The following is a 22,402-nucleotide window of genomic DNA, read 5'->3' as shown; positions in this document are numbered from 1 at the left end:
ATCCCGAAAACCACCCAGAAATGATCCCGCAAAAGTTCCACAATGACCCCGACAGGATAGCGGACGGATCCCGAAAACCATACAGAAATGATGCCGGAAGGGATCCCAAATGGTCCCGAAATGACTCCGACGGGATCCCGGACGGATAACGAAAACCATCCAGAAATGATGCCGGTAGGTACCCCAAATTATCCCGAAATAATCCCTGAGGGGATCGCCGACGGATCCCGAAAACCATCCAGAAATAATGCCGAAAGGGTTCGCAAATGATCCCGTATTCGTCGAGAAAAAGTTCCAAAATGACCCCGACGGGATCCCGGACGGATCTCGAAAACCATCCAGAAATGATGCCGGAAGATACCCCTAATGATCCCGAAATAGCCCAGAAATGGCCCCGACGGGATACCGGACGGATCCCTAAAACCATCCAGGTATGATTAGGGAAGGGACCCAAAATGAACAAGAAAAAGTCCCGTAGTGATCCCGGAAACCGTAAAGAATTTATCTCTCAAAGGTACGCAAATTATCCCGAAAATACCCGGACGGGATGCCGGACGGATCCCGAAACCCATTCAGAAATGATGCTGGAAGGGTCCCCAAATGATCGCGAAATAGTTCCGAAATTATCCCGGATTTTTCCCGAAAATGTCCCAAAATAACCCCGACGGGATCCCGGACGGTTCCCGAAAACTATACAGAAATTATACGGGAAGGGTCCGAAAATGATCCCGAATAAGTCCCGAAATGACCCCGGCGGGATCCCGGACGGATCCCGAAAACCATCCAGAAATGATCCCGGAAGGGTCTCGATATGACCCTAACGGGATTACAAATAAGGTGAAGCTAATTATAAAACCAGGTTAATAAGGCAGCAGGCGCGTTGGAGCGAATGAAGAGTTACATAGAAACATACAGGTAAAGCTAATCAAAGCATGCTAATCAATACAATTGAAGGAGGGAGGATGGCGGGAGGAGAAGGAGAGGACCACTGATCGTTTTTCCAAATTGTTTAGATCTCGATCTGTATGTGCCAGATACCAAAAACTATTGATTCGGGAGAAAATTTAAATTGAGTTATAACAATTTATAGATTTTACACCAGAGGGGAAGAGAAGGGGGAGAGGGGGTGGGGAGGGTGTCACTGCTCACTTTGTAAGCCCTCGACTTATTTGACCCATTGAGTCTGTAATATTGGTGAAGGCGCGTATACGTAAAGTTATAATGTGTAAAAATTATTAAAAACTAATTTTTCGAAGGGGTCGTGGGAATCCCACCCCCTTTCCATGTTCCAAAAAAATGTCGCTAGTAGACTATTGTCTGTGTCCCTAATTTCATCAAAATCCCTGTAGCCGTTCTGGCGTGATTCAATAACAAAGACGAAAAAATACAATAATTAAATTATAACTGTCCCTAGGGGGCGGTGACCGCCCCTTTACAAAAAAATATAGCTTGTAGATCCTTCTAGACTATTGGCTATATGCGTGCCAAATTTCATCGAAATCGTTCCAGCCGTTCTTGCGTGATTGAGTCACAAAGACAAACGTCTGGACAAACATCCAAACTTTCCCATTTATAATATACTAGCCTTTACCCGCGGCCCCGTCCGCAAGGAGAAAATGAAATATATGGGTTATTCACGTTAGCCTGCTTATAAAGTTATATGTTTAAAATTTTGTTTCTGGGTAATGCATTTTATATTTGGAATTGAGTAAAAAAAGAACTAAATGAGCTGATAACCTGATAGGATCTCCAAAAGATCCCGAAATTATACATAAAAAGCCACGAAATGACCCCGACGCTATCGCGGACGGATCCCTAAAACCATCCAGAAATGCGCCCGAAAGGTCTTCAAAAGTTCCCGGAATAGACCCAAACACCCCGAAATGACAAGGACACGATTCTAGAGTTATCCAGAGAACCACACAGAAATGATCCCTGAAGGGTACCAAAATGATCCCGTAATAGTCCCGAAAAAGTTCCGAAATGACCCTGACGGGCTCCCGGACTGATCTCAAAAATCATCCAGAAAATATCCAGGAAAGGTTCCTAAATTATCCCGACATATTCCAGAAAAAGTTGCGAAATGAACCCGAGGGGATCCACGACGTATCGCGCCTTTGGATTATAACTTTTTAAATATAAACGAGCTCTAGGCCAAATATTTGTATATTCTTAATAAAACACAATACGTGAATTTTTAATATACAATTATATTATTTAACTAGCAGGGTACCCGACGTTGTTCGGGATGCGTATTTATATTAAAGTTGCCCTTATTTTTTTTAAATATCGATATCTTGGGTCTTTAACTGAACAAATTTTAAAACATTTGTGCTAACCTAAATCACGAAACCATGCGCAGTCTCCGTTTATATAAAACAATATTTATTTTCCCACATTATCCCTCCTCCCCTTTTATTGCTTGGTCCATCCCACTTACTTTACTCTGTGCCTTTTTCTGGCGATCCCATTCTTCTTATGTCGCGCTCAACCTCTTTTCGGTATTTTCTTCACTCTTCCCCCACATTTCTATTTCCATATCTTATTTTCAGTTCTTTTGTCTAAGCTTACCGTTAAAGCATGCAATAAAATCAGTAAATATTGCTTCAATCGGTTAAAAGTTATAAGCCGTAACTTACATACATATATGGATATACATACACATTCAAAATATAAAACAGAAAATACTTACAGAGCCTGTTGATATACCAGAGAATAAAAGAAAGTTTTTTTATGTATGGGTACATACGTGTTTATTTCGCTTGCAAAATCGTTGAGTTTGATAAAAAAAAACTACGTACACATTTTTAAAATTGTTAGTTTTTACAAATTAGGTTGGAAAAAATAATAATTTTTTGTTGAGTGAATAATTTTAAAAGAATTCATTTTGATAGCTTTTTACGACTTTCTAATTTTTAATTGTTGCATACATTAAGGCGAATTATATAAAACTGTTATAGAATAACTTACGCGCATACATAGACATATATAGCATTATGATTGTTATAAAAGTGAATGCTTACATACTTAGCACACATAAAAAAAAATTATTCCAAGCTCTTCAGTGTGAATGTATGTGTATGTGTGGAGAGTTAACTTGTAATACAAAATTTAACATTTTTAATGCTTATTAAAACAAAAAAGAATTGTTTTATTATGCTTCCTTATAAACAACGTTTGATGTGGAAGTGTTAGAAACATAGACGATAATTTGTCTGCTTCACTAACACGTGAGAGTGCCACGTAAAGCTGGCCATGAGAAAAGCAACTCACAGTCAGATCAACGCACACAACACTCATCGTCTGGCCTTGTGCTTTGTTGATTGTCATAGCATAGCAAAGGCTCACCGGGAATTGAACACGTTTAAATCTAAAGGGAAAGTTGTTTGGTATAAGGGGGATACGTGGTATAAACACTCTCTCTCCTCTGCCACTGCCTGTCAAAATTTCTGCTTCAATTATATTTTGTTTTAGAGAAACAACTTTGAGCCTCGTTCCATTGCACAATTTTGGTGGGCTAAGATTACGCAACAGAATAATTGGTGTGCCGATTTTCAAAATAATTTTATGGGATGGAAGTCCAGGTGCACTAAGGCTATTTAAAAACTCCACAGGGAAATTTGTTGAGTTATCTTGCTCCAAAACTCTGTTGATTGAAAAGTATTCGACATCCTCTCCCTGAATATCGTTGAGTATATACGAATTGAATTTCAAAACCTGGTCATTTCGTGGCGTCAAGATAGCCCCCTCGCAAAGCCAAAAGTTATCATGACAGACCCCTAGATCATTATAAACAGTAGAAATTAGTTCTTGCAAAGAATTTACGGTACGGCACAAATTATCGGGCAGTGTAATTTTTCCCTCTTCTTCGGGGTGTGTACGATTTTCAATCTTTAGCAAAGTTTCGGAGAAGTTCTGCGCATTTATGTTGCCTCCGATTCGAGCGCGCATATTTTCTGTTAAATGCATTCTTTTAATGTTACACCATAAATATGAGCTCTTCAAACACGCTCGTATTTCATCTGCTTTTGTACCGCGTGGTATGACCGGTAGTATCTGCCGAAAATCTCCACAAAAGAGAAAAGTAACACCACCCATAACTTGGTCATTTTGGCGTATATCCCTCAGCGTTCTGTCCACAGCTTCTACGGCTGTCCGGTTCGCCATGGTGCATTCATCCCATATTACCAACACACAGTCACGAATAACGCTGGCTTTTTCGCAATTTCTTGCTATGTTGCACATTGGATATTCATTGATATCTAAGTGTATGGGGATTTTGAACATGGAATGGGCAGTTTTACCACCAGGTAATAAAGTTGCAGCTATACCAGATGAAGCCACTGCCAGAGCTATATTCCCTGTTGAGCTCGCACCTTTGCCAAAACAATTTTAGTTAGGAAAGTTTTTCCTGTCCCACCAGGGGCATCTAAAAACAAAATCTCACCTACTTCATTATCGACACTATAACAAACGCGTTCGAATATTCCTCTTTGCTCATCCGTTAAACGTTGAATGCCATTACGTAGAGTGTCCGCAAGTTCTGTAGGATTATACGAAATTTCGCTTGCGTATTCCCTGTTGACGCGTTCACCGTCTATAGATGGTTCGGGTAAGCCGTATTGGGATAGTAAGTGCCCCCCCATTGACAAAACTGTATTCTGAAGTTCGATTAAGCATTGATTAACAGCTCTGTCTCGCATTACGTTGTTAATTTCCCCTTCAATATGGCGTCGCATGCTTCTGAGATAGTCTTCTGATAGCTTATCCTTGTGTTTTACCCACAGAGCCATAGGATTCGATAGAGAACAAAATACCACTAAAACGCAAAACAAATGTAGCAACCGGCTTGGACTGTCACTAATGCTTGCTTCGGATATAGCATCATCCCAATGCTTGCCATCGTCAAGCAAGTGGCGTTCTCGGCAAGCATCGCGGAAAGTGGGATATTCAACTCCCAAAAAAGTGCGAAGGTCCGAAAAGGAAGTAGGTCCTCGTACTGTATGCAACAACAACCGCAAGTAAAAACACTCGGCATTGTTCGGATGAACCATATACATATGCACGTCCAATGGCATGTTCCTTAATGCCGGGCTCCCCATCTACAGATCTGCCCCGTTTCCTGTGGTTAAAAACACCTCTTTGCTTATCATACGTGTAATAAGAGGGAACCTCCTCATACATTAATGTCCTCGCAAACCTGTCTCTTTCGCAAAGCCGAAAGTATGCCAGTAAAGTGGTTTGCCTCGGGTTTTCTACTCGATCTGTCACGTTTTCGCAATTGAAGTATATCATTTTCCCTCCTTCTAGATGAACCTCCAAATGCACTACAGGGGGATATCGCTCATGAATGGGAAAGCTTAATATTCTCCAAATGGCCTCTGAAGAGCTTATATATATCGCCCTGATTGAAATCTAGTTATTTCGTCATTCTCATTCCTTAACGCAAACGTTTCCTGGTCACTGCCCTTATTTATATACTTGCATATATATTTAATGGATGATACACTACTGCACACTTCCACGTTGATGTGGGCCTGAAACGTTTTGGAGATTACAGGTGAATATGGTACGACCCATCTATTGTCCAAATTTTATCTTCACCACGTAATCTTAAAGTGGCAGTAAAGCCACCTTTTTCTGGGGACCGTCGCCGATAAGAGGGATATCCATCCTCTCCCGTTATGGTGTGTTCTATAAGTGCCCGTGGATAATCTTTCGAGCATCGGCCGTCCTGCATGCATGGAGAGTTGCTATTTAATATCCCGCAAGGACCATGTAAAATGTGTGTTCTTACTATGTTAAATAGTGTGGCATCTGTGTTGCTGTCTGGAAATTCGGCACTTATCACATTATCAATATCGTTAGGGCGTATTTTGTCTTCCAACCAGAGAAGTACATGTGCATGTGGTAGACCTCGTTTTTGCCACTCAACGCTGTACATAAAGCACAAAGCTGACCCAAACAGGTTCTCCTTGGTAATTAGGCGTTTAAGTTTTAAGTGGAACACTCTAGCTATTATGTCGTGCCGATCGTATGCATTTTGACCAGGCAAAAGTTGCTGTGTAATTTCAGCCCACTTCGGATTTGTTGTCATCGTTATAAAGAGATCAGGCTTTCCATATTTTCTAACGTAGCAAAAAGCATCCTGTGTACGTTCGTGCATGTATCGTGGACCTCCCGTAAAACTGGACGGAAGTATTACTAATCTGCCCAAATTGTCTGTACCTCCATCTTGTTGCATAGCATCACGTAAGTGCACATACTCCTCAGCACGCAACCGTCTTTGATTAGTCCGTATGTAAACAAACGCTCGGTTTCAATTTTAGCATACATATCGACGATAAACTGATTAAATAGTCAACGAAATCTTTGCAAGTATACAAAACTGTTTGCTCTTATCTGTAGCATGTATGCATAAAATTGTTGTGACGACAATTTTTTATGTGGGTTTGTCAATTTAGTAGTAGGGTTAATTTGATGTAATTCAAAGTTATATCCATCTTCCCCGTGACAAAAAATTAATGGGTATTGAAGCGCATCGTATGATCGATGTGTCTCGTATATACGATGAAGACGATCGTCATGAGTGCGCAAAACAATATCGCGCCTTTCACACTCTTGGTCAACTAAAACAACTGCAACTTCATTTGTTCACGATCAGCCAATTGCCTATTGGCCCTTTGGTCACTTGTTTCCTGTGGCATTAAGTTTGCTGAGCGGATGCACCGCTCATTTAACCGGGACTCCCTTTCGACAACAGGTTCAGAGCCTCGAGACAATATGTGGCGCTCTCGGTAATTGCTCGGTCGTATAAGTTGTTCTTCTTCATTTTCAAAGAAGCGATTTAAATTTGTCCTAACTTGCTACGTACTTTTACTTTCTCTCTCAGGGGAGGTTTCTAATTCGCGAGACAGCGCGTGACTTTCACGATCAGCCATCTGCCTATTGTCCCTTTGGTCACTTGTTTCCTGTGACCTTAAGTTTGCGGAGCGGATACGCTGATCATTTAGCCGGGACTCTCTCTCGACAACAGGTTCAGAACTTCGAGACAATACATGGTGCCCTCGGTCAGTGCTGAGTCGTGTATGTCGACCTTCACTGCTTTCAAAATATCGATTTAAATTAGTCCTAACTTGCTGCAAACTAAGACGAAATTCTCTTTCGTGCGGTGCTTCCAATTCGCGCGACAAAGCATGGCGTTCCCTATCAATATGTCGGCGCGCATCACTTTCGGAAGGAGTTTCCATAGACCTGATAAATGCTATACGTTCTCTATTTGCCGAAAGCCTCGTTTCATAATTTTCACTCGATTCTTGTGATCGCATTAGTCTTAACCTCTTAGCAGCTTTAGTGCGTTTAGATAAATTTGAACGCTTTTGGGCATAGTGTTTCTAAAAATAGTGCAATGAAAATTAAATGGGCACATAACAAATAACCTTTCCGACATTTGGCATTACCGCATTTACGAAAATTTTATTTAGTGTATGTGTACGACAACCAATCGCACACCTACCAAAGCATCGCAGTACACACGAAAACTTTGCGCCACCTGTCAGCGAATAGATAAATCGAATTGCACCAAAAGGTTTGAGCCCCTGATTAACGCGTGTAAAAGGTTTAAAATCTTAGCTAAAAGTATTTAATATTGTAGGTAAATTTATAGATTTTGGAGCAAATACATTTTGACCGATAACTCAGTTATCGATTAATATATCGAAATATCACAAAATTCAAATGAAACCTGTGACCTTCCTCTATTGTTTGATGCCCATATTGTACGCATATTAGAGGTTTTAAGTAACCTCATTTTAACCGATTATCGTAATATGGCAGCGTGAAATAATTTTTTTTGGTACGCCACTGTATCTATTCATGAATTTGATTTTTAATTTATATGAAATTGAAAAAAAACTTTGCAAAGGCATTCTTTGATATTTGTTTGGAAACTAAGTCCATTTTCCTTCGTTTTTCAAAAAAAAAAAAATCCTTAAAAGTAGCCTAATTATAGCTTAAACAACTATATCTTTTTTGTTTCTCACGCGATTTTAATGAAATAAGATAAATATATTCCCTTCTGGATTACAGGCTATCCATCTGTGAAAGTCTCATAAAAATCCATTCGTTAGTTTCCGAGATTATCGATATCATACAGACAAACAGACAAACAAAAAAAAGTGGTGCCGATGGATTCTACGACATTCCAAACGTCAAGTACACTCATTTTTTTTTAGAAATCTTGGATGTACAGACGATTTTCTAGAGATTTATTATAGTATAGATTTATCGATATTTCGACTTCAGTCTGAAGTCATCATCAGGACTAGGTACGAAAAGAACAAACATACATATTAAAATCATAAAAATACACATTTGCACAAGTACAGAACTTACAAAAATATTTCGTACGTACTAAACTGCAACACCAACAACAAGCATTTGCCCAACAACATCAATAAGGCTCTCACAAAATGTATAGAATCGGTGGAATGTAAACTCTTGAACCTCATCATAAAAAATAAATATGAACATAAGAAACAAAATGAAAGAGAAGTAAGCACATTAACTAACAAAATAAACCAAACTCTTGATGCAGAAGATTCTACCGCGTTTTTTGAAAGTCAGAAGCTCCTAATTAACCCATTTACGCCCAAACAAATACTGTTAGTAGTTTTTTATATTTATTTGCGGTTTTGTCATCTTACAAATCACATTAATTAAGTTTAGTATTACAAATTTACGAAAAAGTGATAAAAGTTGACTTTTGAGGGTGTACTTTATTTAGTACAGCGGGCACTTATGAGTGATATACATATTTTAAAACATTCTTTGTCAATGTATAACGTTTTTTGGCATCCTGTACATTGTCATTTTATTCGCATATGACACAAAACATATCGTAGCTGTTTGGGAAGCTTTCCAGGGTTATTTCCGTTTTTCCTGTTTGGACCTGCTACGATACAGCCGGATGGACGAGCTTTGTTAACGTTACGGTTCTTAAGGTAGCTCCGAGAAATGTGCCTTCTGAAGGCCAATTGGTCGAACCTATTTTCTCTAGATAAAGTATGTAGACGCCAAGTGTTAGATATGCTCATATCAAGCATTTATGTGAAGATAACCCACCACCATTTTTATCACGAATACCAGTGCGATTTTCACGCATTGTTCCAGTTACTTTATATCCAGTTGCTTTCAAGTCTCGCAGTAAATCACAATTATTAAAAAAATTGTCAAAATAAATTGTATGTTCCTCAGGTATCGAAGGAATTTTTAGTAACAACTGACTATGACCTTTTGATATATGCAATATACATCAAAAACATAGGAGTAACCATCAGAACTGGCTGCTACCCAGTTTTTGTAACGGAATCTAATTGACTTACCTCGAATGAATTGCTTAGAGGGATGGTGGCCATAATATTTTATCATTGATTCGACGATCGAAATGTTCTCATGAAATATCCCGGTCTGACAAATCTTTTGAATCAATAGGTCACGCAGGGGTCTAATTTTGAACATCTTATCATTGGAAGTATATGCAAGGCTATTATCAACTAAGTGAAAATTTCGTTTCGTGATATACCGTTCGACACAATAGAATCTTCAAGATCTTCGTCATAACTCCAATATTGGCGCTCACGTGGTAGTCTATGATAGCCAGATAATATTAGGATACCCAAAAATCTGCGTAGGTCATCATCATCCAGTACGAAGTCATGCCTATTATTTTAGGCAGCATACAGGTTAGTGTTCTGCTTGATCAAATGGAGTACCTCCTCATCAAATATTTTTTTCAAAAATCTCTACCGACGAAAGGTTAGGTAGCTGTTCAATAACTTGGACTTTTCGCGATGAGCAATCATTATTCATAAACTGGGAGGAGTAAGACGGCGAGCATTTTTCTATTTTGGCCGTGAGTCAGACGGATTTAAACGTCTTCTTTTGCTACACAAGGGTTCGTCATCACTATCGTTCCATTCAGAATCGTCATCGAAATTCGCATTACGGTGCATGAACATACATATCACATGTGCCCACTGTACTAAAAAAGCGACAGTTGACAAAATGATTCCCTAAATCCTACAAATCACAAACATTTACACGCATGGCACTAAATAAGATTAGCTTTGTCTTTTTACACTTTAAAATTATGAATATTTAAATGATAATTCCAATATTTTAATGAAAAATCGCAAATTTTTCTTCTGACTAACTCCGATGTGAAAACTGTATGTGCAAATGTCAAAATCTGGAGTCATCTGTTATACCAATTTATCTGTAATCTTAGGCAAAACGAAGATAATATTACAAGGTGGCTGCGCATCTAAATATTTTTGTTATAAAAGTCGTAGCAAAGTTTTAGGCATGGCTTGTGTTGGTGTCGTTTATATAGTACAGAGAGCGCAAATGGGTTAACAACCTTACAACAACAGTTATGAAAACACAAAAATTCGAGAAACTCAAAAACATATATGGGCAATCTCTTTACATTACAAATATACCCCATTGTTTTCATAATACTACGAAAACCGAGAGCCCTACAGATATTCAGTGGCTCCCCTATTTAGGTCCAAAATACTCTTTGCCAATAACTAATAGTGGGTTCCCTTTATTCAAGGTGATAGGAGACGGAGAAGACTGCATTGAAACTATCAAAGATAAAGAGCAGCAAGAGATTGAGAGCAACAATCTAACAATACTAATACGGGATCATCTTAAGAAAACCAAAAATAGCGCGCGCGAAAAATTTCTATTAGATATCCTACACTCGGCCAAAACTTTTCTAAAAAACAACAAAGATTTATTGGTTCTGTATGCAGATAAGGGTAATGTTACCGTCTTAATGGATAAGTCGGCTATGAAAAGATGTTACAACTTTTGGTATATGACATTTCGGCATACCGGGTATTGAAACGAGATCCCACCAATCAATTACAAGACAAAAACAACGAGATTGTAGAAAAATTTTTTAAAAACAAAGTTATAGATTTAAAAGAGAAATACAAACTAATAAGCAAAACGTCCAATTGCCTAGATTATATGGCCTGCCCAAACATCATAAAGCAAATATCCCATTGAGACCTATTTGTTCGTCTGTCAACTCCCCATCGTACAATTTATGCAAGTATGTGGTTAATATTCTCACAAACATAACCAAATCGTCCAAATATAACGTGAAAGACTCGATTGAATTTAAAAACAAAATAAAGGATACATACATACATATATGATGATGAGAGTCTCGTGTCATTGGATGTCATCTCACTTTTTCCCAGTATTCCCATATGTCATGCCTTAGAAATTATAGCATCCAAGTGGAACCAGATAAAGAACCACACCACACTCACAAAAGAACTTTTTCTAGAAGTAGTTCGTTTCTGCATTAGAGATAATAGATATTTTAAATTAAACAATAAAATTTATGAGCAACGTTGCGGTATGCCCATGGGTTCCCCAGCATCCCCCGTCATAGCAGACATTGTAATGGAAGAATTACTGGAGAAATTTGAAGAAGCATCCCCTTATTAGCCACGTTTGCTTACCAAATACGTCGATGACCTTTTCGCAATTGTGAAAACTGATACGGTGAAAGAATTGCTAAATTTTCTAAATGGATATAACTGGTGTATTAAATTTACATTTGAGGTGGAGAAGGATGGAAAACTACAGTTTCTCGATACTTTTATTATAAAAAAGAATAACCAATTATTTTTTGATTGGTATAAAAAACCTACCGCGTCAGGTAGATTAATTAACTTTAATTCTAAACATGACAAATCTACAATAGTCAATACGGCCAGAAATTTTATCAACAGAGTTCTCTCGATCAGCGATGAAGTTTATCATAAGCAGGAAAACATTAAACTAGTAATAAATATTCTAGAAAATAATGAATTTCCAACACGGAAAATAAAAAACTTTATAAGAGATTATTATATGAAATCCACTGCAGGGAAAAATGCCGAAAACAATAAAATATATAAATCCACTACATATGTGTCAGGCCTGTCTAACAGATTAAAATATTCAAATATTTATGACAAAGAGAAATGTAATTTAGCCTTTACCTACAATAATACGTTGCGACAAATTTTCAGTAATACCAAGAGTAGAATAGATAAATATGAGAAATCGGACCTGATATATAAAATTGTATGTAATGGTGACGGGTCCCACGTATGCGACAAAGTACATGTGGGGACTATGAAATCGAAACTAAAAACCAATGATGACATGATACGAAACATTCATTCTCTCTCTATTCGTTTCCAGGAATGGGTCTTAAAGTTCATTCAATTGTAAACATTGGTTCATTCGATTGTAAACAAACTTCATTCGTTTCCAAGAATGGGTCTTGAAGATCAGAGTTGCGTAAACCGCGCAAAAAAAAATCCAAGAAAATCGGTGCGTTTTCATTATTTTTCATTTCAAGTGTATTCAACTACATAAGCGGATCAAAAATTTGTAAAAAATGTACAAGAAATAACAAAATTAAATGAGCTGTTATATTAACGCACGAAAAGAGATAAGTACATTTTATCTTAAAAAAATAAAATAAATGTAAGGCGCGATAACCTCCGAAGAGATCTAAAGCCGAGCTTCTCTTCCAATTTGCGTCGTGCTCCTCTTGATTTTTCCCTACAAATTGGCCGGACGGGACCTACATGTTTTATGCCGACTCCGAACGGCATCTGCAAGGCAGATGAGTTTTCACTGAGAGCTTTTCATGGCAGAAATACAATCGGAGCGCTTGCCAGACACTGCCGAGGGGCGACACCGCTTAGAAAAATTTTCTTCTAATTGAAAAATCTTATTTCTAAAATTTTGATGTTGCTTTGCCCGGGAGTTGAACCCAGGGCATACGGTGTGATAGGCGGAGCACGCTACCATCACACCACGGTGGCCTTAGCTATCAAAAAATTAAATTTCACGTGTTGTCACGGAAAAATTTTTAACGGGTAAAATAAGCTTTTTTTTGTATTTGTGATTCTGAAAAAATTCGAGTTTTTGATATCCCATTTGACAATCTTGAGTAAGTTTTCGGTGAAAATCATAAATTAAACCTTTACCATGTAAAATACCCCAAAGTTATTCCGAAATACCCAAATTTGATTTTGAGGATGATGGCATCTATGGTCAATGGTATAAAAAATGCACATTTTCACGCGCTCTCAGAGAGCGAGAAGTTTCATATCATGTCATCATTGCTAAAAACGAGGATTCGGCGCTAACACAGTATTGCAGAGAAACTGGACACTCTCCCGATTTAGAAAATGTAGAAATTCTACAGCAAGAGAGGAATTACATCAAACGCTATATATTAGAGATGCTACTCATCATAAATACACCCAGCGACAAACGCATAAACTTCAAATCGGATACAATTGGTATTGCCTCTGCCTTTAGGCAGCTGATCAACAACAACAACAATAATAGGTAAGAGCATCTCCCACTGTTTACCAAAGAGTTCACCTGCAGGCTGCAGCTGATATCACTTGAGCGGCGCTCACTACTCATTAGCTAACTCTCTGTTTAAGTTCATTTTTGTTTATGATAACTGCTTTGTATTATTTACATTTTATTGTTATTTGCTTTGCACTGTTCGTAAACTTATATTTGTGTTACACTAGTCGACATATTGCATTCAACAATATAAGTTCTGTCCTTGTGCAAATGTATATTTTTATGATTTGAATATGTATGTTTGTTCTTTTCGTACCTAGTCCTGATGGTGACTTCAGACTGAAGTCGAAATATCGACAAATTAAATAATATAATTGTATATTAAAAATTCACGTATTGTATTTTATTAAGAACTAGCCTTTACCCGCGGCCCCGTCTGCAAGGAGAAAATGAAATATGTGGCCTATTCACGTTAGCCTGCTTATAAAGTTATCTGTTTAAAATTTTTTTTCTGTCTAATGCATTTTATTTTTGTAATTGAGTAAAAAAAAGAACTTTATGAGCTGATACCTGATAGGATCCCAAAATGATAACGAAATTATCCAGAAAAAGCCACGAAATGACCCCGACGCTATCGCGGCCGGATCCCGAAAACCATCCAGAAACGCCCCGGAAGTGTCTCCAAAAATTCCCGAAGTAGTCCAAAAAAAAACTCGAAATGACAACGACATGATTCCAGACTTATCCAGAGAACCGCACAGAAATGATCCCTGAAGGTTACCAACTTGATCCCGAAATAGTCCCGAAAAAGTTCCGAAATTACCCTGACGGGCTCCTGGACGGATCTCAAAAACCATCCAGGAAGGGTTCCTAAATTATCCCGACATAGTCCAGAAAAAGCTCTGAAAAAGTTCCGAAATGACCCCGAGGGATCCACAACGGATAGCGAAAACCATAAAGAAATGATTCCGAAATAGGCCGAAAATGACCACGATGGAATCCCGCACGGATCCAAATGTGATCCCGGAAGGGTTTCAAAACTATCCGGAAAAAGTAACAAAAAAAATTTCAAAATGAATCTTACGGCATCCTGGACGGATCCAGAAATGATCCCAACATGGTCCCGAAATGACCCTGATGGATCCGGCAAACGATCAAGAATTGATGCCGGAAGGGCCCTCAAATGATCCCGAAATAATACAGATAAAGTCATGGAATGACCCCTAAATGGTCCCCAAATGATCCCGAAATAGTCCCGAAAAAGTCCCGAAATTACCCTGATGGGTTCCCGTACAGATCCCAAAATCCATCCAGAAGTGATGCCGGAAGGGCCAAAAATTATCCCGTATTGTCCCCGAAAAAGTCCCTAAATGACCCCGACGGGATCCCGGACGGATCCCCAAACTATCTAGAAATGATGAAGGAAGGTACCCAAAATGATTCCGAAAAAGTCGTGAAATAACCCCGACGGAATTCCGGGCGGATCCCGAAAACCATCCAGAAATGATCCCGAAATAGTCCCGAAGAAGTCCCGAAATGTCCCTGACGGGATCTCAAACGGCCCCCTAACTGACCCCGCCGGGATCCCGGACAGATCCCGAAATCCATCCAGGAATAATTTTGGCCCAAAATGATTCCGAAATAGTTTCCGAAAAGTCCACAAATTACCCTGATGGGATTCCGCACGAATCCTGAAAACCATGCTTAAATGATCCCGAAAAAGTCCCGCAATGACCCGGACGGGATCTCGGACGGATCCCCAAAACTATCTAGAAATGATGAAGGAAGGTACCCAAAATGATTCCGAAAAAGTCCTGAAATAACCCCGACCGGATTTCGGACGGATCCCGAAGACCATCCTGAAATGATGCCGAAAGGTACACCAAATGATCCCGAAATGATCCCGACGGGATCCCCTACGGATCACGAAAACCATGCAGAAATGATGCCGGAAGGGACCCAGATAATCCCGAAAGAGTCCTGAAATGACCCTGACGGGATCCCGAACGGATCCCGAAAACCATCCAGAAATGATGTCGGTAGGTACCCCAAATGATCCCGAAATAGTTCCGAAATTACCCCGTCGGGATCCCGGAAACTATTCAGAACTGATGCCGGAAACCTCCTCAAATAATCCCGTATTAGTCGAGAAAAAAGCCCGAAATGACCCCGACGGGGTCCTTTACGGATCCCGAATACCATCCAGAAATGATGCCGAGAGGTACACCAAATGATCCCGAAATGACCCCGACGGGATCCCGGACTGATCCCGAAAATTATCCAGAAATGATGCCGGAAAGGTTCTCAAATGATCCCTTAATAGTCCCGAAATCACCCTGAAGGGATCCCCGACGGATCCGGGAAACTATCCAGAAATGACGCCGGAAGGTTCCCAAATGATCCCCAAATAGTGCCGAAATGACCCTGACGGCATCCCGGAAGGATCCCGAAAACCATCCAGAAATGAAGGCGAAAGGGTCCCCAAATGATCCCGTATTAGTGGCGAAAAAGTCTCGAAATGACCTCGACGGGATCCCGGACTGATACAGAAAACCATCTAGAAATAATACCGAAAGGTACCCCAAATGATCCTGAAAAAGTCCTGAAATGAATCCGACGGGATCCTGGACGAATCCCGAAAACCATCCAGAAATGATGTCGGTAGGTACCCCAAATGATCCCGAAATAGTTCCGAAATTACCCCGTCGGGATCCCGGAAACTATTCAGAACTGATGCCGGAAACCTCCTCAAATGATCCCGTATTAGTCGAGAAAAAGGCCCGAAATGCCCCGACGGGGTCCCTTACGGATCCCGAAAACCATCCAGAAATGATGCCGGAAGGGAACCCAAATGATACCGAAAAAGTCTCGAAATGACCCCGACGGGATCCCTAACGGATACCGAAAACCATCCAGAAATGATGCCGGAAAAGTCCTAAATGATCACCTAATAGTCCCGAAATGACTCTGACGGGATGCCGGACGGATCCCGAAAACCACCCAGAATTGATGCCGAAAAGTCCCCAAACCATCCCGTATTAGTCGAGAAAAAGTCCCGAAATGACCCCGACGGGATCCCGGACGGATCCCAAAAACCATTTAGAAATGATGCCGGAAAGGTCCTCAAATGATCCCGTATTGGTCGAGAAAAAGTCCCGGAATGACCCCGACGGGATCCCGGACTGATCCCGAAAGCTATCCAGAAATGATGCCGGAAAGTTCCTCAAATGATCTCTTAATAGTCCCGAAATTACCCTGAAGGGATCCGCGACGGATCCCGGAAACTATCCAGAAATTATGCCGGAAAGGTTCCCAAATGATCCCCAAATAGTGCCGAAATGACCATGACGAGATCCCGGACGGATCCCGAAAACCATCCAGAAATGATGGCGAAAGGGCCCCAAATGATCCCGTATTAGTGGCGAAAAAGTCCTGAAATGACCCCGACGGGATCCCGGACGAATTTCGAAAACCATCCAGAAATGATGCCGAAAGGGAACCCAAATGATCCCGAAAAACTCCCGAAATGACCCCGACGGCATCCCGAACGTATACCGAAAACAATCCAGAAATGATGCCGGAAAGGTCCTCAAATTATCCCTTAATAGTCCCGAAATGACCCTGAAGGGATCCCCGACGGATCCCGGAAACTATCCAGAAATGATGCCGGAAAGGTTCCCAAATGATCCCCAAATAGTGCCGAAATTACCATGACGAGATCCCGGACGGATCCCGAAAACCATCCAGAAATGATGGCGAAAGGGACCCCAAATGATCCCGTATTAGTGGCGAAAAAGCCCTGAAATGAATCCGACGGGATCCCGGACGAATCCCGAAAACCATCCAGAAATGATACCGGAAGGGAACCCAAATGATCCCGAAAAACTCCCGAAATTACCCCGACGGGATCCCGAACGTATACCGAAAACAATCCAGAAATGATGCCGGAAAGGGCCTCAAATGATCCCTTAATAGTCCCGAAATGACCCTGAAGGGATCCCCGACGGATCTCGGAAACTATCCAGAAATTATGCCGGAAAGGTTCCCAAATGATCCCCAAATAGTGCCGAAATGATCATGACGAGATCCCGGACGGATCCCGAAAACCATCCAGAAATGATGGCGAAAGGGCCCCCAAATGATCCCGTATTAGTGGCGAAAAAGTCCTGAAATGAATCCGACGGGATCCCGGACGAATCCCGAAAACCATCCAGAAATGATGCCGGAAGGGAACCCAAATGATCCGGTATTAGTGCAGAAAAAGTCCCGAAATGACCCCGACCGGATCCCGGACGGATCCTGAAAACCATCCAGAAATGATGCCGAAAGGGTCCCCAAATGATCCCGTATTAGTCGAGAAAAAGTCCCGAAAGTACCCTAAATGATCCCGAAAAAGTCCTGCAATGACCCCGACGGGATCCCGGACGAATCCCGAAAACCATCCAGAAATGATGCTGGTAGGTACCCCAAATGATCCCGAAATAGTCCCGAAATGACCCCGTCCGGATTCCGGACGGATCCCGAAAACTATCCAGAAATGATGCCAAAAGGGTCCCCAAATGATCCCGTATTAGACGAGAAAAAGTCCCGGAATGACCCCGACGGGATCCCGGACGGATCCCGAAAACCATCCAGAAATTATGCAGGAATATCCCCCAAATGATCCCGAAAAAGTCCCCAAATTACCCCGACATACTCCAGAGAAAGTTCCGATATTGCTCCGAGGGGATCCACGACGGATCGCGAAAACCATACAGAAATGATTCCGGAAGGATCCCAAAATGATCCCGAAATAGTCCGGAAATGACCCAGATGGGATCCAGCACAGATCCAGAAATGATCCCGGAAGGGTCCAAAAACTATCCCGGAAAAGTAACAAAAAATCCCGAAATGGCTCCTACGGCATCGCGGACGGATCCAGAAATGATCTCGGAAGGATCCCCAAATGATCCCAAAATGGTCCCGAAATTACCCTGATGGATCCGGCAAACCATCAAGAAATTATGCCGGAAGGATCCCCAAATGATTCCGAAAAAGTCCCGCAATGATTCCGACGGGATCCCGAACGGATACCGAAAATCATCCAGAAGTGATGCCGGAAAGGTCCTCAAATGATCACCTAATAGTCCCGAAATGACCCTTAAGGGATCCTAGACGGATCCCGTAAACCATCCAGAAATGATCCCGATATAGTCCCGAAGAAGTCCGGAAATGACCCTAACGGGATCTCGAACGCATCCCTAAATGACCCTGACGGGATCCCGAAAGGATCCCGAAAACTATCCAGAAATGATGCCGGAAAGGTCCTCAAATGATCACCTAATAGTCCCAAAATGACCCTGACGGCATCCCGGACAGATCCCGAAATCCATCCAGAAATGATCTTGGGAAGGTCCCAAAATGATTCCGAAAAAGTCCCGCAATGATTCCGACGGGATCCTGAACGGATACCGAAAACCATCCAGAAGTGATGCCGGAAAGGTCCTCAAATGATCACCTAATAGTCCCAAAATGACCCTGACGGCATCCCGGACTGATCCCGAAATCCATCCAGGAATGATCTTGGGAAGGTCCCAAAATGATTCCGAAATAGTCTCGGAAAAGTCCAGAAATTACCCTGACGGGTTCCCGGACGAATCCTGAAAACCATCCTTAAATGATCCCGAAAAAGTCCCGAAATGACCCTGACGGGACCCCGAAAGGATCCCGAAAACTATCCAGAAATGATGGCGGAAAGGTCCTCAAATGATCTCCTAATAGTTGCGAAAAGACCCTGACGGGATCCCGAACGGATCCCGACAACTATCTAGAAATGATGCCGAAAGGGCCCGCAAATGATCCCGTATTAGTCGAGAAAAAGTCCCGAAATGACCCCGACGGGATGCCGGACGAATCCCAAAAACCATCCAGAAATGATGCCGGAAGGGACCCCAAATGATCCCGAAAAAGTTCCGCAATTATTCCGACGGGATCCTGAACGGATACCGAAAACCATGCAGAAGTGATGCCCGAAAGGTCCTCAAATGATCACCTAATAGTCCTAAAATGACCCTGACGGCATCCCGGACAGATCCCGAAATCCATCCAGAAATGATCTTGGGAAGGTCCCAAAATGATCCCGAAATAGTCTCGGAAAAGTCCAGAAATTACGCTGACGGGTTCCCGGACGAATCCTGAAAACCATCCTTAAATGATCCCGAAAAAGTCCCGAAATGACCCCAACGGGATCCCGGACGGATTCCGAAAACTAGCCAGAAATGATGCCGAAAGGGTTCCCAAATGATCCCGTATTAGTCGCGAAAACGTCCCGAAATGACCCCGACAAGATCCGGGACGGATCCCCAAAACTATCTAGAAATGATGAAGGAAGGTACCCAAAATTATTCCGAAAAAGTCGTGAAATAACCCCGACGGAATTCCGGGCGGATCCCGAAAACCATCCAAAAATGATCCCGAAATAGTCCCGAAGAAGTCCCGAAATGTCCCTGACGGGATCTCAAACGGCCCCCTATCTGACCCCGCCGGGATCCCGGACAGATCCCGAAATCCATCCAGGAATCATTTTGGCCCAAAATGATTCCGAAATAGTTTCGGAAAAGACCACAAATTACCCTGATGGGATCCCGGACGAATCCTGAAAACCATGCTTAAATGATCCCGAAAAATTCCCGAAATGACCCCGACGGGATCTCGGACGGATCCCCAAAACTATCTAGAAATGATGAAGGAAGGTACCCAAAATGATTCCGAAAAAGTCCTGAAATAACCCCGACCGGACGGATCCCGAAGACCATCCTGAAATGATGCTGAAAGGTACACCAAATGATCCCGAAATGATCCCGACGGGATCCCCTACGGATCCCGAAAACCATGCAGAAATGATGCCGGAAGGGACCCAGATGATCCCGAAAGAGTCCTGAAATGACCCTGACGGGATCCCGAACGGATCCCGAAAACCATCCAGAAATGATGTCGGTAGGTACCCCAAATGATCCCGAAATAGTTCCGAAATGACCCCGTCGGGATCCCGGAAACTATTCAGAACTGATGCCGGAAACCTCCTCAAATGATCCCGTATTAGTCGAGAAAAAGGCCCGAAATGACCCCGACGGGGTCCCTTACGGATCCCGAAAACCATCCAGAAATGATGCCGAGAGGTACACCAAATGATCCCGAAATAGTCCCGAAATGACCCCGACGGGATCCCGGACTGATCCCGAAAATTATCCAGAAATGATGCCGGAAAGGTCCTCAAATGATCCCTTAATAGTCTCGAAATCACCCTGAAGGATCCCCGACGGATCCGGGAAACTATCCAGAAATGACGCCGGAAAGGTTCCCAAATGATCCCCAAATAGTGCCGATATGACCCTGACGGGATCCCGGAAGGATCCCGAAAACCATCCAGAAATGAAGGCGAAAGGGTCCCCAAATGATCCCGTATTAGTGGCGAAAAAGTCTCGAAATGACCTCGACGGGATCCCGGACTGATACAGAAAACCATCTAGAAATGATGCCGGAAGGTACCCCAAATGATCCCGAAAAAGTCCTGAAATGAATCAGACGGGATCCCGGACGAATCCCGAAAACCATCCAGAAATGATGCCGGAAGGGAACCCAAATGATAACGAAAAAGTCTCGAAATGACCCCGACGGGATCCCTAACGGATACCGAAAACCATCCAGAAATGATGCCGGAAAAGTCCTAAATAATCACCTAATAGTCCCGAAATGACTCTGACGGGATCCCGGACGGATCCCGAAAACCATCCAGAATTGATGCCGAAAAGTCCCCAAATCATCCCGTATTAGTCGAGAAAAAGTCCCGAAATGACCCCGACGGGATCCCGGACGGATCCCAAAAACCATCTAGAAATGATGCCGGAAAGGTCTTCAAATGATCCCGTATTGGTCGAGAAAAAGTCCCGGAATGACCCCGACGGGATCCCGGACTGATCCCGAAAGCTATCCAGAAATGATGCCGGAAAGTTCCTCAAATGATCTCTTAATAGTCCCGAAATGACCCTGAAGGGATCCCCGACGTATCCCGGAAACTATCCAGAAATTATGCCGGAAAGGTTCCCAAATGATCCCCAAATAGTGCCGAAATGACCATGACGAGATCCCGGACGGATCCCGAAAACCATCCAGAAATGATGGCGAAAGGGCCCCCAAATGATCCCGTATTAGTGGCGAAAAAGCCCTGAAATGAATCCGACGGGATCCCGGACGAATCCCGAAAACCATCCAGAAATGATACCGGAAGGGAACCCAAATGATCCCGAAAAACTCCCGAAATGACCCGGACGGGATCCCGAACGTATACCGCAAACAATCCAGAAATGATGCCGGAAAGGTCCTCAAATGATCCCTTAATAGTCTCGAAATGACCCTGAAGGGATCCCCGACGGATCCCGGAAACTATTCAGAAATGATGCCGGAAAGGTTCCCAAATGATCCCCAAATAGTGCCGAAATGACCATGACGAGATCCCGGACGGATCCCGAAAACCATCCAGAAATGATGGCGAAAGGGCCCCCAAATGATCCCGTATTAGTGGCGAAAAAGCCCTGAAATGAATCCGACGGGATCCCGGACGAATCCCGAAAACCATCCAGAAATGATACCGGAAGGGAACCCAAATGATCCCGAAAAACTCCCGAAATGACCCCGACGGGATCCCGAACGTATACCGAAAACAATCCAGAAATGATGCCGGAAAGGTCCTCAAATGATCCTTTAATAGTCCCGAAATGACCCTGAAGGGATCCCCGACGGATCTCGGAAATTATCCAGAAATTATGCCGGCAAGGTTCCCAAATGATCGCCAAATAGTGCCGAAATGGCCATGACGAGATCCCGGACGGATCCCGAAAACCATCCAGAAATGATGGCGAGAGGGCCCCCAAATGATCCCGTATTAGTGGCGAAAAAGTCCTGAAATGAATCCGACGGGATCCCGGACGAATCCCGAAAACCATCCAGAAATGATACCGGA

General features: G+C 42.2%; 1 protein-coding gene and 1 long non-coding RNA gene across 4 annotated transcripts in view; one reads left to right on the top strand and one right to left on the bottom strand.

Moving 5' to 3' along the window:
- LOC137250180 (protein rogdi-like) overlaps window positions 1–22,402 on the top strand; it is a 153,338-nt gene that overhangs the window by 111,667 nt on the left and 19,269 nt on the right. Inside the window, exon 7 of one of the 3 annotated variants that reach the window (XM_067782570.1) lies at window positions 10,619–10,636. The exons of the other annotated variants lie outside the window; for them this stretch is intronic. The gene's annotated coding sequence lies outside the window, so the exon portion shown is untranslated. Of the gene's footprint in view, window positions 1–10,618; window positions 10,637–22,402 lie in introns of those variants that run through there. 3 annotated transcript variants of the gene reach the window in all.
- LOC137248137 (uncharacterized) lies at window positions 2,727–4,893 on the bottom strand. Its single transcript, XR_010952087.1, has 2 exons — window positions 4,048–4,893; window positions 2,727–3,026 (listed from the first exon to the last, which is right to left on the bottom strand). It is a non-coding gene; the product is annotated as an uncharacterized lncRNA (long non-coding RNA).

This window comes from Eurosta solidaginis, chromosome 4 (assembly GCF_040869045.1).
Source record: "Eurosta solidaginis isolate ZX-2024a chromosome 4, ASM4086904v1, whole genome shotgun sequence".
NCBI classification, from domain to species: domain Eukaryota; kingdom Metazoa; phylum Arthropoda; class Insecta; order Diptera; family Tephritidae; genus Eurosta; species Eurosta solidaginis.
The sequence above is the reverse complement of the archived record's forward strand: the minus strand, read 5'-3'. Positions and strand labels throughout refer to the sequence as shown.